Here is a 16,879-nt window from a genome sequence, read left to right on the forward strand (position 1 = left end):
AGCCCCTGCTGTGCTCCCACCCCTTCCTTGGTTGGCAATCCCATGGTGAGTCAGAGCAGCTTGCTTGTGTGATGGAAAACCAGCAAGATTCGTGCAGGTGAACTGAGGAGCTCACTGGTCTGACAGACAGCTGAGATCCAGCACACAGTGCAAGAAAAATGAAAAGATTACAAATGGACTGGCCATTTGTAGTGGAAGCTAGCTGTTACCAGGAATTAAGCCTACTGAATTATATATCCTATCTGTAGCTTCACATCTGTCTACAACCTTGGCTTGAACACAAAACTTGAATAAACTTCACAGCTGGAGTGACAGCAAGGTCTTGAGAGCAGTGTGGACACATCTCCACCCCCCCCCAAGCTGCGCTACCACAATGCTCATAGGGTTCATAGATTGAACAGGAATTGATCCATCTTTGGGGGAAAAAAAAAAAAAAAAAAAAAAAGAAGAAAACGAACCAACAAAACATCCAAACTCTTCACGATATTTCAGGCACGTTCCCTGCAGTGCTCTGTAGCATAGCTGCACAGCCAGCTGCATGAGCACCAACATGAGGGAAGAGCACTGTAGAAAGGGAAAGGGCCTTAAACCAGCACAGCCCCAACACACCCACTCTGATGAAGATTACAGAAGAAATGGCCTCTCTTTGTATTAGCTAAACATTGCTGAACTTAAGATCACCTCCAGTGACTTCATATTACTGCTCAATTCAGAAATGTTTCTTGTCATAAGAAGCCTGCAGAGCTGTGTCCCGCCATGCTAAGTCCTCTCCTTCCGACCCTTTCAGACCATCTCAACCACTAGCACAGGTCCAATTGTTCCCCTCTCACTACTGCACATCCTCAGAGAGGAAATTACTTTGCACAACAAGCAACAGAGAACCACCTTAAAGGGGACCAGTGATTGTAATACATACAGAACTGAGGCTTGTGAGAGCTGGTTACATTCCCCTGGACATTGGGTTCTCTGGGAGAAGAGAGAGCTCTCCCAGTAATTCACAAAGAAAGTAACAAAATACTTACGAACCTCCTTTCCCTCCAGAGTAGGCACCACAATACTGTGCTATTGGGTTTTTTCTTTCTTTTTTTTTTTTTTTTTTAATTAAAATGTTTGTGTTACTCGTTTCAAAGAGCTGATACTCTAGCTTTATAGGCTTGAAATGTTAATCAGTAAGATCAGAGAGCAGCATCTAGTAGGATTAAACACACAAGGTTTAGGAGCCCCAAAATGCCAGGCTGCAGTCAGCCTTCCTTTCATCCATTCTCCTTAAGGAAAAGATCTCCTGAATTCAAGTTGTCCTCACACCTCCTTCCCATTCTGACACGTCCATTTCAACAGCATTTACTCACACCTCATCCTAAAGTTTCTCCTACTGCAAATTACATCATCTTACTCAAAGCTGTCAATACTGAGACATCTTTTAGCAGGTGCATAGCCAACCAAAATGCAGTCTGGACCACGCTGATGCCAGCTTTGGAAATGCTTCTCCAAGAGAAAGCAGAGAGCTGAGTTTAAGGTGCTCTTCACTGTCAAGGAAGACTGAGCAATGCACTGACAGGTATCAACATACTCTCATCTCAGATCTGATTCCAATTTTTAAACAAGTGTTTAAAGATATTCCCTCCTTTACCACAGTCACATTTATAATGGAACAGTTCATTTAAACCAGTGCTAATGGTCATCTCCCCTCGTCCTAAAGAAGCAAGGAAGAAACTACAAAAAAAAAAAAACACAACAACAAAAACAGGCATTGGTGCTGCTTAAGCATATAAAGCTTCATCCCAGGTCCAAACACAAGCAAGATACAAAGCTGTGTAGATTAAAAACACATTTCACTTTATAGAACATACAGGTACGGATGTCTGGTACCACTTGTATCACCGTGTGAAAAGGCACGTTGGTACAAAGAGCAAAATGCATTCCTCTCCAGGTTTATCCAAATAAATAGCAAATACAGGCCTAAGAAAAGAGCTCTGCTGAGTCTTGCTGCAGAAGCCTCCCAAGTGCTGACTGTTACAGGTCACCACAGCAGGAGCCACAGAAACAGGGAGCAGCTGCTTAGGTGCCCCACTGAAAGCAGGGCTCTGCTCAGGGTACAAAACCCCAGGACACAGCAAGCTACAAAATGGCCCTGTTATTTTGTTTTTTACCCTACTGCTCTCTCCCAAAAGGTTCCAATTCACATTCACTGAGCGGCGGCTTGGAGCTTTAAGGCATTGCCCCGTCCCAGCTACTTGCTGTAGACCCAAGGAGAGCTGGCAGAGCTGAGCAGGGGCCTCAGTCCTTATGGCCAGGCCTGCACACAGACATGGCATTCCTGCCTACAACACTACAGCTGGTTCAGATTTGCCAGCATAGCTGCATGTGTAGTTACACTCTGATCCAGTTTCATCAGAATCCTCTGGGTTAAAAAAAAAAGTGAGTATGGTTAAGGACCAACTATGCAAGCAAATCTGGAAGGGCAGTGACCTCTTTGCGTAGCAGCAGAGCACACAGCTGCTGCGTGTTTGTGCACACAGGAGTTCTCCAGCTCCCGCAGCAGCAGGAGATCCCAGGCACGAAAGCTTTCCGCTGATTCCACCAAACCTCTTCCTGCTCACAGCTGAATGTGGCTTTAAGATGCGATTTGAACTACTGAAGCAGAATTTATGTAATGACTTCATATTGAAAACATAATATTCAAACTAGTGACCAAAGACTTGCATAACGTGTTCTCGCAACTCATTTGACAAGTCATCTAATATCTACTTATGCTTATGCTCCAGTCTATTCTTGTTGAACAGCTTTTTATTTTTGTTTCATGCATCGATTTATTTTAGGCTCAAAGACAACAAGCACTTCTATTACATGCTCCTAACAGGAGCTTTACAAAACAAAAAATTAAAGAGTTATAGGAATTCTTCCCTCCACTTCTACATCTAAGTAGGCAGTGAGGTCAGATCCTGAAGAATTAAAGTATGGACCCTCAAGGAAGCACACCCCCCCCCCACAGTGTATATCCCACATTTAAGATGGGAAGCAGACCGAGAGCCTGCATGGCTCAGAATCACACATAATGCAGCTTCAGAAATGGAGGGTGGACAGAAAGCACAGCACAGGTGTTAAGGAAGGGAAAAAAGGAAGGGAAGAAGCATCAGTAACTTTCTCAGCTGATCTGAGCCAGAAGACAAACCAGTGTCACCTCATTGCAGGAGCCAGGAACACCTGGTACAGACAAAGCCCTCAGTGTGGAAGAGTTTACATTGTCAACTCCAGCTGTCTGCTCTTGTACTCAAGGTTACAAGAGGAACAAGACAAGTATTCCACTACAATCCCTTTGCTCTTACTAGGCAAAAATAAAGACGCAGACTCTATACTGGTATCAAGAAGATCACTGATAATGAGGATTCAGCTTCTCACGCTTGTCTGCATGCACTATTAATAGATGCTACTTTACTTACTTGTGGCCACATTCAACCTTTGTAAAGTAGGGATTACAAGAGCCAAAGAAGAGCTTCTGTACAGCAAGGCACCTTTGAAACTCTCATTCACCTCAAACAAAAGCATCAAGTTACTTGCAGACACCATTGCACCTACGAGCAGACAGCAGAAGCCAAAGCATATTTTCCTGATTTCATTTCCAAACCTTTAGTACCTTCGCCATACCAAGCGAAGGGGTAATTCCATGACGTTCACTACTGCACCTTAAAAATAACAAGCACAGTACCAGGTATGTTTCATTGTGATTCCTCATAGCAGTCAATCTGTTTACATGGGATTTCAAAGAGGCAGAGCACAGACAAAAGGAGTTTCATGAAAGTGTCAGAATTCCGGAAAGCTGCCATGCAGAGCTGCTGGCTTTGGCTGCGTGATGCTGGGGTAACATCTGGTAAGTGCTGCAGCACCAAAAGGGCTCAATGCAGCACTCTGTGTAAAACCTTCAAGAATATTCCTCCTAGAGCAGAAAAACAGCCACCTCAAGTCAAGGTGCTAAAGCATGCCAAGGTTTATTATTTTCAGTACTACTTTTTTTATTATGTCTTACTTATAGTTTTTTGCTTGTTTGTTTTAAAACAAGTGCAGTTGGATTTCTTAGTTCACCAAGACTCACAGTGCAGCATTACCAGCATCAGGCCCTTGAGCACGACATTACCCAAACCTGATGAGATTCAAAGAAAGTTTTTCTCTGGCTGAGAATCCAAGAGTTTCTTCACATTACTCCCAATAGTACAATGCACCTGGAGGCAACCCCAAGAAACCCCAGCCCAGAGAAGCACACAGAGGCTTTCAGAAACACCACCACGTGTTCTGTGCTCTCCTGTGATGCTTATCTGAAAGGCTGCCCTTTCTGGAGAGGTCAAACTGCATGCAAGTAACAAACAAAACCAAAAACCCACATACCACAAAAATCACTTCTAGGGTTGAAGAGAAAAAAGAGCAGATAGCCCTCAGAGCAAGACATGTACTTGTTTACAGCGAGACAACATGGATCTTTAATGAAGGGAACTGGTTGAACATTAGAAGCGCAAAGAGCAATACAATAACACAGTTGCTTCACATAAAGTGAAGACAATCTTCAAGTGTGCTACCGACCAGGAAAAGAGAACCAAAAAAGAGCATGCCAGCATGTTATGCTTCTGCAAGCTGCTTTTGCATTGGTATATCTGGGCGAGCTGTGAGAAGCACGGGAAGCAGCCCAAGGAACGCCCAGCACCACCAGCACTCAGGACAAAGGTGAGGAAAGCTCCTTTCTCCCAAGGCACGAGGCTGCACTGCTCAGCTCAGCCCTCCCATGATTAAAGGCAGGAGGCTGCAGGCCTGCCTTCCCCTTTGGGAAGCTGGCTCTGCAACAAGCGTGCCACAGACACCTTCCATGAAGTCACAATGGTGATAGAACACACCACTGCTAGGAAAAGAGCATTAATTTTAGGTAGTGCAGCTCAGGCATCTCTCTGCTCGAAAGCAATAAAGATCCAGGAGTTACACCCATGAGAACAGCAAACCATCTCAGCAATTACTTCCCAACTCACACGAGTCACAGCTGCACCACATCAGGCACTGCTGATGGGCTCCTCTCTGCCCCAGCACAAACTGCAGGGAGTGCTATCTCACAGCTGAGCTTTGGCATTGAAGTGCCTGAGGCCAAAGACAGCATGAGTCCTCAAGCTACTCTCTATATTTTCAATCACAGCCCTATAAATAAAGTGTTTATTTGAAACTGTAGAAATGCCTTCTTTTAAGATGTCCTGGAAGAGATGAGAAAGCTGCTCTGAAGCGGGCAGGACAGAGCTACGTGCAGCCCACCATGCTATCATGCACTGCAGCCATTTCAGAAGTCAGTGGATGTGTAAAATTAGAGGATTCTAGAATTTCCAATATTCCCTTTGGGCACCAGATGGAAGTTTAATGGATGAACAAGGAAGGTGGCTCCATAAACTATCACTGATGCCATTTTAGAACAGGACTGGGTTTACAAACTGATAAAAAACACTTAAGGAAGATCAAACATTTACAAGATTACCCATACAATTATTAAAAGAATAGACTTGGATTCAGTAATCGCTTCCTTTGAGATTCAGAGAGAAGTGATCTTTTCTCAATACAGCATGTTTCACTTATTTTAAGCATATCAAGCCCAGAAGAGATAAAAGCTGCTTTAACACAACTTCCCAAAATAGACAGCTTCTTGCTAACAAAACACCTGTTGCTCAGAACTGGCAGTAAGCACAAAACACATTATAATTTGTTTTTGTAAACAGCACTATGTAGAATTTTAATTAGCTTATAATGCTACAGCTCTACGTGGGCCTAATGCTAAGGGAGGTCCTGCTTTAATATGAGGGTTCCTGGATGTCAATAAATAAAAGGATCATCATCACTTCTGGCTAGGGCAGCTTGAATTCAGCTTAACTTCCAAGAACATTGTGATTACCATGCACGACGTGTTGTTCTATTTAGAATTATGCACTATGTCTAATTTAAGTGTCCAAAATTATACAATACTCTTACTGTGGTTCGATGGGGAATTTAACCTAAAGCTAAAACCTGACCAAACAAAGAGGGTATTTAGGGACAACTTTTTGGCAAAAGAGGTATAATATTCCCTTTGGCAAAGCTGCATTCCTGGTCTTTTGGAACGCAGTTAAATTTAGCCAACGACTCCAAGGTGCTACTTTGCTTTAACCCTAATGTGATTCTAGGCTTTCTGTTGTTGTTGTGATTGAAATAATAATTAAGGAAAAAAGCACAAGAGAAGACAGCTTACATGTCTCCAAACAAGCTACTGAACACACAAATATCAAAACCAATGACCCTGCAGAAAACACTGGAAAATACAGCTGATCAGTAAGCATCATGCTGGGCAACTGGTATTTATCTATCACTCCATATTTACTGACAAAGGGATGAATACATCAACTAACTACTCATTCTAACCATTAAGTTCTGTGTCTTCCCTTACCTTCCTTTCAGCTGTCACTTACACTGTTTGAAACACTGCAGCACACGAACAGCCAAGTGCAGCCAGCACATGTATATACAACACATATTTCCCTGTGACCAATGCAAAGATATGGGTATTTGGGGCATTACATCAGCTTCAGATGCTTCTGACACAATGCTGCTGTGCCAGGCACTCATCTGCCTTGAAGACTTTGCTCTTCAAAAGCCTGGGCCTGTTCCTGCTCCTGCGCCTGGTTCCTGGTGCAGCTCCACAGTTTTGTGCCAGGGCAGTCAAGGAAGCAGTGCTCTACAGCAAAAAAGTGGAAGTATCAAATCAATATGGGAACCAAACTTCCACACCACTGCCCAGCCACAGCGTACGGAGAAACACAAGCTGCACGTGGCACCGAGAGGGCAGAGGGACAACGAAGACCAAGTTGCCTTGCGTCAGCCTTAAGTGAGCAAAGCGGTGTCACATTAACACGCAAGGAGTTAAGGAACAACTGGCAACGTGCAGAGCGTAAGGCATTCTGCCTTCTGAAGGTTTCTAGAACTACACTGTTTGCTCAGATGGAAAGATTGTCAGTGTTTAGGAAAAACCTAAGAATTCTTGAAAGAAACATAATTGATGACACCTGGCATTTTCCCTCACTGCTATCACAGAACAGACAATCTTTGTTTTCATTAATACTTTTAAGACCACACAGAAGAGACTGCATACATTTCAGTTCCTCAACCTGAGCAGGATGGGAGCCAGAGCTGTCTTGCTTGGAAGCTGGCAGTCTTTACACTGCAAGTACCAGGGCATCCTTTTTACTTACTAATACTCACTTCAGGTACAACACTAAACTGCTTTTCTGACAAGCAAGTTTGCTACTCACTCCATTTTCAGACAAGACTTTACTACATGGTCGTGCATTTCTAGTACAATGTCTCTCCCACTTACTGTCCAGAACACTTAGATCAGCAAATTAGGAGCACAATAGCCTAAAAATAGCATGGCTGGATGCCACTGCCTCCCATTTGTTGTGATGGTACCTTTGTACAGAGTTCTTTCTACAATTCTACATAGAAAAATACAGCCATAAATAGCATTAAGGGAGGGACTCGTATCCAAAAGGACCAAGCTGTTAAGCTGCGCTTTGGGATTTCCCCTTTTTCCACTAAGCATATAAGAAAATTACATTTTTAAAAACACTTTGAACTATAACACTTTCTGAAGTACATCTGATTTCTTCCCTTACCACAGTGACTGTATTCTCTGGTGGAATACATCGACACATGACAGAGTAACACCTTTCAGAGAAAGGAAAATTCATCTTATAAAGAAATAGAAAAGCAAGGAAAACAAGCCAGACCTCACTTCAATTAGTTTGCTTGGCATACTAAAGCCAGCTCCCTCTTCATCCATTCCAAAGTACGATTCAAAGCCTGTTCACAAGATACCAAACCTCATTTTGGACAGCTGCGTGGCTTTATCACGACACTCATTCCCTTCCACTGACAAGCACTGGCCAATGGGACTTCTATCAGGAAACAATGGATAAAGAGGACAATATATTCCCATTTATTACGGCATACGCTTACAAATACCCAGAGATCAGCAATACCAAGGCCCTTAAACTTGACCTACAGACACATTCACATGCACCACAGCCTCAGCTGCTGCCTTACATTAGGCTAATTCCATGAGTACCACCTGCTTGCTGCAGCTTGAAAAACACAAGTCCAATGCACCAGCATCATCTCCCAGAAGTCCCTCCTGTTTCACACTCCTTTCCCCAAGGGGAACACAAAAAAAGAACCACCACCGTTGAAGAATATTTTTATCCCTTTCACTTAAAAAACAAAAAAAACACCAGCACCAATTTCAATGCCATAACCCAGCGTTTTAAGAGAAGATTTTCACCTATTGTAACAAACAACACCAAAGCTGCTTAAGGAAACCCCACAACACGACAATGTGTTTCACACCATATATACCACCCTGTGCAAGTTCCCCAGACAGAGCTACCAGGCCACGCAAAGAAATTCCAGCAAGTTCTTCACCTCAGGCCTTCACAGTGTAAGAAAGTACTGTCACAGCTGCACGAAGGACAGAAGCATCCCCCAGTAGAACAGACTGACAGTTGAAACACCAGGATTGTGCTGTGGGGGACCCGAGGTAGAAGGATAAGTAACAACTAATCAGGGATTTATTTACATACCAAATAACCACGGGTAAAATTAACACCACGACTTTGAAGAACGAGCTAATTGTTGCAGTAGAGACAGATCAAAATAAGTAAGACCAAATCAACCAGAAGTCTCACAGACACTAAGTTAGAGAAAGCAAGGGCAGGAAGGCAACAACCTGCTGAGTGACTGCAGCGTGAAATTAGAGTTATTCAGTTCTTCTGTTTCTTGGGAGGGGCAGTGTGGTTGTTTACCCTCCCTTCCCCCCTCCAAAAAAGAAAAACAAACTTAAAAGCAAGTCAGTTATTCTACTGCTGCACTCGGGAGTTTTCAGGCGGAATCAAAGCACTGAGCCAAGTTTGACGAGACTTTTTAGGAAGGCAAAACATCCACACAGGGCTGCGAGGCCTGCGCAAGCAATGCAGATGCTCCTTAACCTGGGGGTTGGTCTCAGCCCCAGCTCTGCTGGTCACACTCAGCCAGTTACATAACTAATAACACACCCACCGTGACCCATCCTTACTAATGCCTCCTTCCTGCTCTTCCACGATACTTCAGACAACCCCCACAAAACACACCGATTTCCAAACAATTCTCCAGTTGAGCAATTGACAAGTTGAGCAATTCTCCAGCCTCTTACCTAAAACTTCATCTAGGTAAGTCCTTCCATATCAGTACTTGTTTTCTGCAGGGGCAAAATGAAACCACTGTGATATCAAAAAGCACTAAAACAATTACTTTCCACCAAGATGACAATACTGGGTTGATAACTAGTTCTAACTAGCCCCTATAAAATCAGTTCATTCAATGACTTAGCACCAGTACCCAACAGAACATCACACCGTTATGATATGTGGACGGTCAGGTCCCAACACAAGGAGTCCGCAAACTTGAACTTGGAAACTTTGGGGGGTTGTTCACCCCACTCTTTTTTAAACACTCTCAGAACACAGCGAGTTCCTTTGCTTCTACCTTGATCGAGGTTCTGCTGCACAGAAATCATTCTATGTTAATTGCACTAAAGGTCTTGATTCCGTGTTCATTTTTGGAAAGCATCTTAAGTTTACATAGCAGAAATAGAGACAAATTCAGCTTCCTTTGCAGTCTCTTATCTGCCTGTAGGTTCTTGTCTCCTATTTCCAAAACTTTCAAGTCTTCAATGGAAAATATCTGTTTTCTCATGCAATATTTGTCTTTCATCAGTCCAATTCAGTGTTTATAGTTGATGGCACACACAGTCTGCTCTCCTGCCTTGTTTAAGCTAATGGCCAAAAGTTAAATCATTGTTTAAAAAACAAACAAAAAGACCAAAACACTCAACGCAAAACATTTAAACAAGCTGAGAGCACCTTACTTCTGCCCTCAAAAGTACTGCTATTAGGCTGCCACGCTAATTTGATAACAAAGTTTGTTTTCTTCCCTAATCCCTCCCATGGCTGAGAATGCATCAGCACCATGAATCACAGGACATGCCAGCAAAGCGTCATCTTCAACCCTGGGCTAGTTGAAGCATTCAGGTGGCTGCCAGGGCCTGCCAAGGCAGCCGTGCTGTTTATACTTCAGTGCCACAGATACAGGATTATTACATTTCAGGCTGACAAATACCATGTCCTGAAGGTTAGTGTGCTGTGACGCAAATGGATCCTGACAGGACAGAATGGCTGAGCAGGGGTGGTCTGCAGCTCAGAGGCAGCAACGGCTTCTGCAAGGCTGCTGAACCATTAACTTAAAGGAAGAACCACGCATTTAATGAAACTGTTGCTTCAAAAAGGAACTATTTTTATGAAATATGCAAGTGAACTTCTGCATTTAGTGTAAATAATACTCAAGTGATCGTCTAAAGTTGATCTAAATTTAACAAAAGATGGATTGCGCTAGGATTTAACTCACTTAATCTCAATGCATAATTCAATAGCCAGAAAAGTTACTTTCCTGATGGAAAAAACCAAACACCTGAGCTTCTGTCAGCAACTGCGGAACAAGCAAGCAAATACAACTTCATTGAGAAGAAATTGTTTTCTACACTGTCACAGCTTTGTTTTTGCTAATCGATTTAGCTCAAAAGCCCTATAAACACAGTTGGAAGTAGGGATCTGTTAAAAATATATCACCCCACCCCTTCAATTAAGGGCTGAGAAGCTTATGACACATCTGAGACATCCAACAAGAACAGGGAAGAAAGACTTAATGTTCCTGATATTTCTAAAAGGTAAAAAAAAAAAAAAAAGAAAGAAAGAAAAGAAAAAAAAAAAGAAAAAAAGCAGGTTTAAAAAAGCCCAAACCTTTCATGCCTCTGTTAAATGGATTTAAAAGCAAGAAAAGACCTCGGTTATTTTTATTCCTTTGTAGGTCATGTGTAATTAACTGCTTATTTTCACAAAACGTTATTACAGTGTAAACATGGCCAGCCCCATCAGCTGCCCCACCCAGGAGGCCGACCATGTCCTGAGGAGCCCTGTACCTGTCTGGGGCCTTACCTCCAGCACCAGCCCTCTCTGCAACACCCCAGCTACAAGTATCAGCTCCACATCCTTCCTACAAACAGCCAGCTATTGAGCGAGCACAGCCCCACGCCTGAAACCAGGGACAGATGTTGGTTTTTTTTTTTATTATTATTTTATTTTTTGCAGGTAGGGCTGAAGTGTTCTAAGATGACATTATTCCCCCCTCCCACCCCTTTTCTGCCTTAGGCACAAAGCAATTAACAGAAATGATCACTAAACCACTCTGGGAATAGGGGGAAAAAGAAGAGGGAAGCACAGCCAGCCTGCTTGGCTCAGGCCACTCATTTAAAGCAATGCAAGTGAGTGTAGCTGGCTCTGCCAGCAGCACCCACAGGACCACTCTGGCAGGGAGCAGAAGGCACTCAGCAGGGACCATAAGCCCAACAGGGACCCTGAGCCCAGCTGCTGTTTGCAGGACAGGCCCACTGCCTAAGGCTGCAGGGCTTGGTTTACAAAGATCATCCCATGGGAGGTGCACGACCTTCACTAAGTCGTGTTAGCCAGAAGCAGAACATGGGGTGACCCTGCAGAGAGCCACCCACCCCAAAGCACTGGGAACTGGTGAGAACAGTCCTCTGCACTGCCAACAGGATAACAGGCCCTGCAATTTGTACATGGCTTTACAATCACTCTAAGAATCTCTTACATCAGAGATGTGCCAGAACGGGATGCACAAGCAACAGACAAATCCCACAGCGCATTCACAGTGTTTAAGATGTGCAGATGGAGCACGTGCAAGGGAAGGTTTTATGAACAAGGAGCACTGGAGCAACCAATCAGCGTGGGGACAGCACAGCTCCAGCCCCAGCTCTGAATGCTGTAGCCCAAATACAGAAGCTGTACAGCTGTGCCAACAAAGCAGTACACTGATCCTTCAGGGCAGATTTGCTTTCTACAAACAGCCTGTATTAGAACTGCACACATGTGGTGAGAGACCAGCACTTCACTTCTATGCTGAATGAATCCAGCAAATTGATTCCAGATAACGTGTCTTCCCTAACTAAGTTGAGAGGTAGAGGGGACCAGAGAAGAATGGCTCCTCAGACACCAAGCACCATGAGCCAAAAGTCTGCCTGATGGATGCAGCCTTGTTCTGACTCTCAGCCTTTGGCCAAACACTTGAATTTACTTCAGTTTAACAAGTGTAACTCACATACACATAGCATCCATTTACAGAGATGGAAGGAAACTGTTTTATTGTTCTTGCCCCCACCTGAGACATGAAACCCATCCACTTGGCCCAGTGTCAGTTTTAAATTAAGAAATTACTCAAACCCCAGGTAGGAGTTGGACTCAATTATCCTTATGGGTCCCTTCCAAGCTGGGACATTCTATGATTCTAATCAAACTTATATATACACCCCTTTCTAAATTACCTCCCTTTAGACCAGAGAACTGGCTCACCCCTTGAGTGCATATAGTCACTGCTCATTCTATAGTATTTCCAAGGTATAAATATGATCTCCAGCATTAAAAATGCTGTAAGCAGATAGAAGATGGCAATTCAGACCTTCAAGCCAGCAAGACGCCACCACATCAGGATGCTTTGATGTAGTTTCAAAAAAGCAATCCGTACCCATCGCTTTGGGAGAAAGCAAAAGGGCTCAGTGCGAAACCGAAAGCGTGAGGGACGCTTTAACAACCACACTTTGCACAGTGCAAGATTCAACTATGGCTTTCCACAGCCGTTCTCTTATCTCGATTAGTCACACAAATCCCACCAAACTCTTCACTGAGGCTCAACAAGTATTAGGGCCACGCGTATTGCTTTCCGACTCCCAGGAGGAGCTGGGCACAGACAAGCGGTTTTGTAAAAAGAAAAAGAAAAAAAAAAAAAGACAGGAAATATTTAGGGAAGCAAGAAAACAGGCTGACCCCTTTGAAAGCATTGTTCTGTACGTGGCCTCATCCAACACACTTGTCAGAGAGACCAGAAGGACGGCGACTCACGGCCCTCTCACCGCAGCCCCGACTTCCTGGCTCGCACTTCCTGCTCCCCTCCCTCCCAGCCCTGTCCCATGCCACCCTGGCACACTGGGCTCATCCTGCTCCTCAACGTCCCTCCGATGCATAAAGTATCGCTAAAAATAGTGTTGGGAAGGGCCTTAAACGCCACGTCTGGGACAAGAGACTAAAAATAATCCTCCCTCTAAGCAGACACCCGCTGTCACCGGGCGATGCAGAGCTCTCAGGGCCCCGAAGGGAAGCCTGCTGGAAGGGCAAGAGACGTTCCCTGCCCGTGCGTGCTCCGACGGCCCCAGCCAAAGCTGATTAAAAAGGAGAAGAGAAAAAAAAAATCGCCGTGCCTCGCATGGAGTTGTACGTATCTTTGTTCTGAGCGACATTCCTCTCGCCGAGCACAGCCGGCAGCAGAGCGGTCTGCCGTGCTGTAACAATGGACAATTGGAGACAAACGGCTCGGAGCAAACGCTATCGCTGAATAATCCAATCGCAGCTGTCATCGTTCGTTAGCTCCAATCTCATCAGAACGAGCGAAGTTGGGGCTAAAACCCAGCTCTCCCTCTCCGTAACATTGTGTAACTCCGGCACAGCGCATCGCCCCCGGTATTTCCGAATCCACGCTCTGCCCGCACGGCTCGACCTTCCCGGGCAGAGCAACGCGCTGCGAGGCGCCCGGCGACAAAAGAAACTCGGGCAAGTTTGAGCCCGGCACCCGATTTCCTGCCTAAAGAGCCCTTTTGTTCTGCTTCCCTGCAGAATGTTAATGTTCTGCCATCATTAGGAAGCAAAACAATGGAGAAAAGCCCCACGCGCGTGCACTTCGCCGCCCCGGGGGGCGAAGCGCGGCCACACGACGCGATTAGAAGGGGAAAATGCCTACCCACGGATCGCCACAATTTTCTGTTCGCTTCACCCCAGATTAACTTCACTTGGAGCTGTGCTGCGGAGCAACCGAGCCTGGCCGCGGCGCCCCGCCTACCTCACAGCTATTGGGCGAGGCGAGGAGGCCCCGCCTCCCCCGGCAGGACTGCGCTCGGCGATTGGCCAGGTCGTGTATCCATTATAGAAAGAACTTTTCCTTGCCAGCAGGTTAGGTTGGCCCGCTCCGAGCACTCTGGGCGAGCGGCTTCTTAAAGGGGCAGCGCCCCGCGAGGCTCGGCCCCACGCGTGCTCCGCCGGAGACCCCACGCGAGGCACGGCGTCGCCCCTCCGAACAGCGCGGCGGCGTTGAGCGGCACAGGAGCACGGCGAGTCGCCGCCGCGGCGAGCCCGACCGCCGTCACGCGTGGCACCGTGCGAGACGAGAGGCTCCGTGGGTTCGGGGCCCGGCGGCCGCCGCAGTTGCCCCGGGAAGCCGGCACGCCGCCTGAATTAGTAACCCGGCTAAAAATACGCGCAGAGGGCAGTTCCACACTGCGCTCCCGGTTCGAGGCGTGAGTCAGCACGGCGCAGGCAGGAAGCGGCTGCCTCCCGCTCGCGAGGTGCTGCGCGCTGCCAAAACTTTTCGTGCTTATTCAGCCTTCCCCCGGCTCGCCACATCTGCACGGAGCTGCTCGAGCTCTGACGGCCGGCAGCGTTTCCCACAGCACAGCTTCTTCGTGCTGCGCAAATAGCCGGCGCTGGTATTGTAAGGGTTTCCCTACCCGTCAAGTGAACATAGAGGAAGAGTCAAAACGAAACAAAGCGTAACAAATATTTCACAAGCACTGATAAATCCCATTGGAGAACAAACCTGGGGTGGGCCAGAGATCCGCAACTTCCCTCGCACACCCACCAAGAACCAGCAGTTACACAATGCCTACCTCACCAGCAAAGTTGCCTTATATAAAGCGGTTTCAAGTGCTTATTTCTAGGTAGCTACCAATATGAAGCTGGATGAAGCTATCACGCTTGCCCGCATAAACACACTGGGGTTGGGTTGTTGCTGTACAGGGGAAAAGCTGCTCCTCGTTTCTGCTTCTTCCCACCTCTCCCCCCAGCAATGCCTCTCTCACCCCCAGCACAGATACCCACCCACCCTGTGCACACCAACCAACTCCAGCACAGCTCAGCACGCTGCTGTTCCACAACCACCACCAAAAAGAACACAAGCACCTTCTGAACACACGTCTAAGCCCCCTTCAAACAGTCACATATGCTTCCTGCTACCTCATATTACAGGCTGATCTGTCACACCACAAATCCAAACTGAACTGGAAAGCAGCAATTTGAGCAGTTGTTCAGTTAATGAGCACAAAGCATGACAAGAATGGAGATACCTTTGACAAGATTTACCAAACTTTCCCTACAGAACCTAAAATCTGAGCTGGAAGCAACAGCTGTTAACCCTTATGTTTGAATCCAGTACTTCATAGGACTTCAAGTTACCCCGAGGGCAACCAGGAGACCATACTTACACAGCACTTCTGACCACAGCTATCAAAGCAATGAAAACCAAGCACATAGTTCATGCAAATAAAGCATACCAGCAAAGCGTCTTCCAAGTATCTCAGTGACCAGTCCTGGAAAGCTTCAATTCAGAGCACATTAACTTCAGGCCCACAATAACAACAACAGCAGAAGTTGCACATCTTATCAGCAGAACTGCCCAGTGCTAGCAGAGAACGTGACAACTGCAAACACTGCTTTATGGCTTTCAGGAGAAAAATAAAAATGTTAACCTATAACTAAAGAAGCCTAACCACCTGGCAACTGCAACAGTGATGAGAAATCACTTATCATTAAACATCCTGCACTTGAACTCACATTTCTGTTAACCAGGCAGCCAGTAGCTCCTTATCACAGCACAAGGGACAAGTTTCTTCCTCCTTTCTCCCCATCTTTCCCCTCCCAGCCACACAGCGTGCCCTACTCCCTCACCACAGCTGTGGTGCTCATCAGCCCCTTCTGTGCACCTCTGGCTTGCTGATCTGGCAGAAGTTTGCTCACCTCCTGATAAGCCAGAGTGTGGCTCACCACGGCATGGGGGAATGGCAAAGCAGCTTCTCCTCTGCTCAGAACTGACCTCCCTGATTTGCTCACTAATTTCATTTTAAAGCAAGCAGACAACGCTCTACTATCTCACTAAGAACGCTCCAGGAGTAACTTGCTATCAGCATGGAAGTAATAGATCCCCCACAAAAATCTGTGATACAGGGGGGAAAAAAATAAAAGGTTCACAGTTGGCCCTGTCTCACCAAACTGGAAACTGTGGGTACACACATCTGTATCTAGATGTTGGAAGTCCACATTTTAAAAAAACTGCTACTCTAGTTATTTCCCATGCTGAAATCTAGTAAAACTCATCACTAAAAAGCCCAATTTATAAGCTTGGTTTCTGAACACAAGTAATCTATTCTCTCTTCAAACTCAGACACTACACAGGAAATGCAGAGACATCATTTTAAGGTCTAGGCTGAAGTTACGCCTTTGTTACTCTTACAGTGTCTGTAGTAATGCAGAAAAAAATAAACCAGTAGATTGCAGCAGCAAGTACACTAAACAGGGAAGCTTTGACAGCAGTGTAAAAGAGATTCGGTTTGCTGCCACTGAACTTTGCTCTGAGGACAACAACAAGAGAGCACCTGACTCTCATTTGACTATTGTAATCATGGAACGGCTATAAGCCCATTTGTTCTGTAATCTTAAATATACAGAAGACAGTAAGTTTGGAGGACTTGACAGCTCAAGAGATCAAGACCAGAGCCTTTCATCTTTAAGTCAGCAGTTCCAACAGAGACCAGAATAGTAGTGATCAAAAGCTGCACGGAAGGCTGTGGGGCGATTAGATACAGAGATGGTTACTTGCTATCCGGTTCCCAGATCACAGCTTTCTTCAC

At 45.6% G+C, this 16,879-nt stretch overlaps 1 protein-coding gene across 2 annotated transcripts in view; it reads right to left on the bottom strand.

Moving 5' to 3' along the window:
• ZFAND6 (zinc finger AN1-type containing 6) overlaps positions 1 to 16,879 on the bottom strand; it is a 33,964-nt gene that overhangs the window by 14,095 nt on the left and 2,990 nt on the right. The window contains exon 1 of one of the 2 annotated variants that reach the window (XM_003209518.5): positions 13,942 to 14,087. The exons of the other annotated variant lie outside the window; for it this stretch is intronic. The gene's annotated coding sequence lies outside the window, so the exon portion shown is untranslated. Of the gene's footprint in view, positions 1 to 13,941; positions 14,088 to 16,879 lie in introns of those variants that run through there. 2 annotated transcript variants of the gene reach the window in all.

This window comes from Meleagris gallopavo, chromosome 12, assembly GCF_905368555.1.
Source record: "Meleagris gallopavo chromosome 12, MGAL_WU_HG_1.1, whole genome shotgun sequence".
NCBI classification, from domain to species: Eukaryota; Metazoa; Chordata; class Aves; order Galliformes; family Phasianidae; genus Meleagris; species Meleagris gallopavo.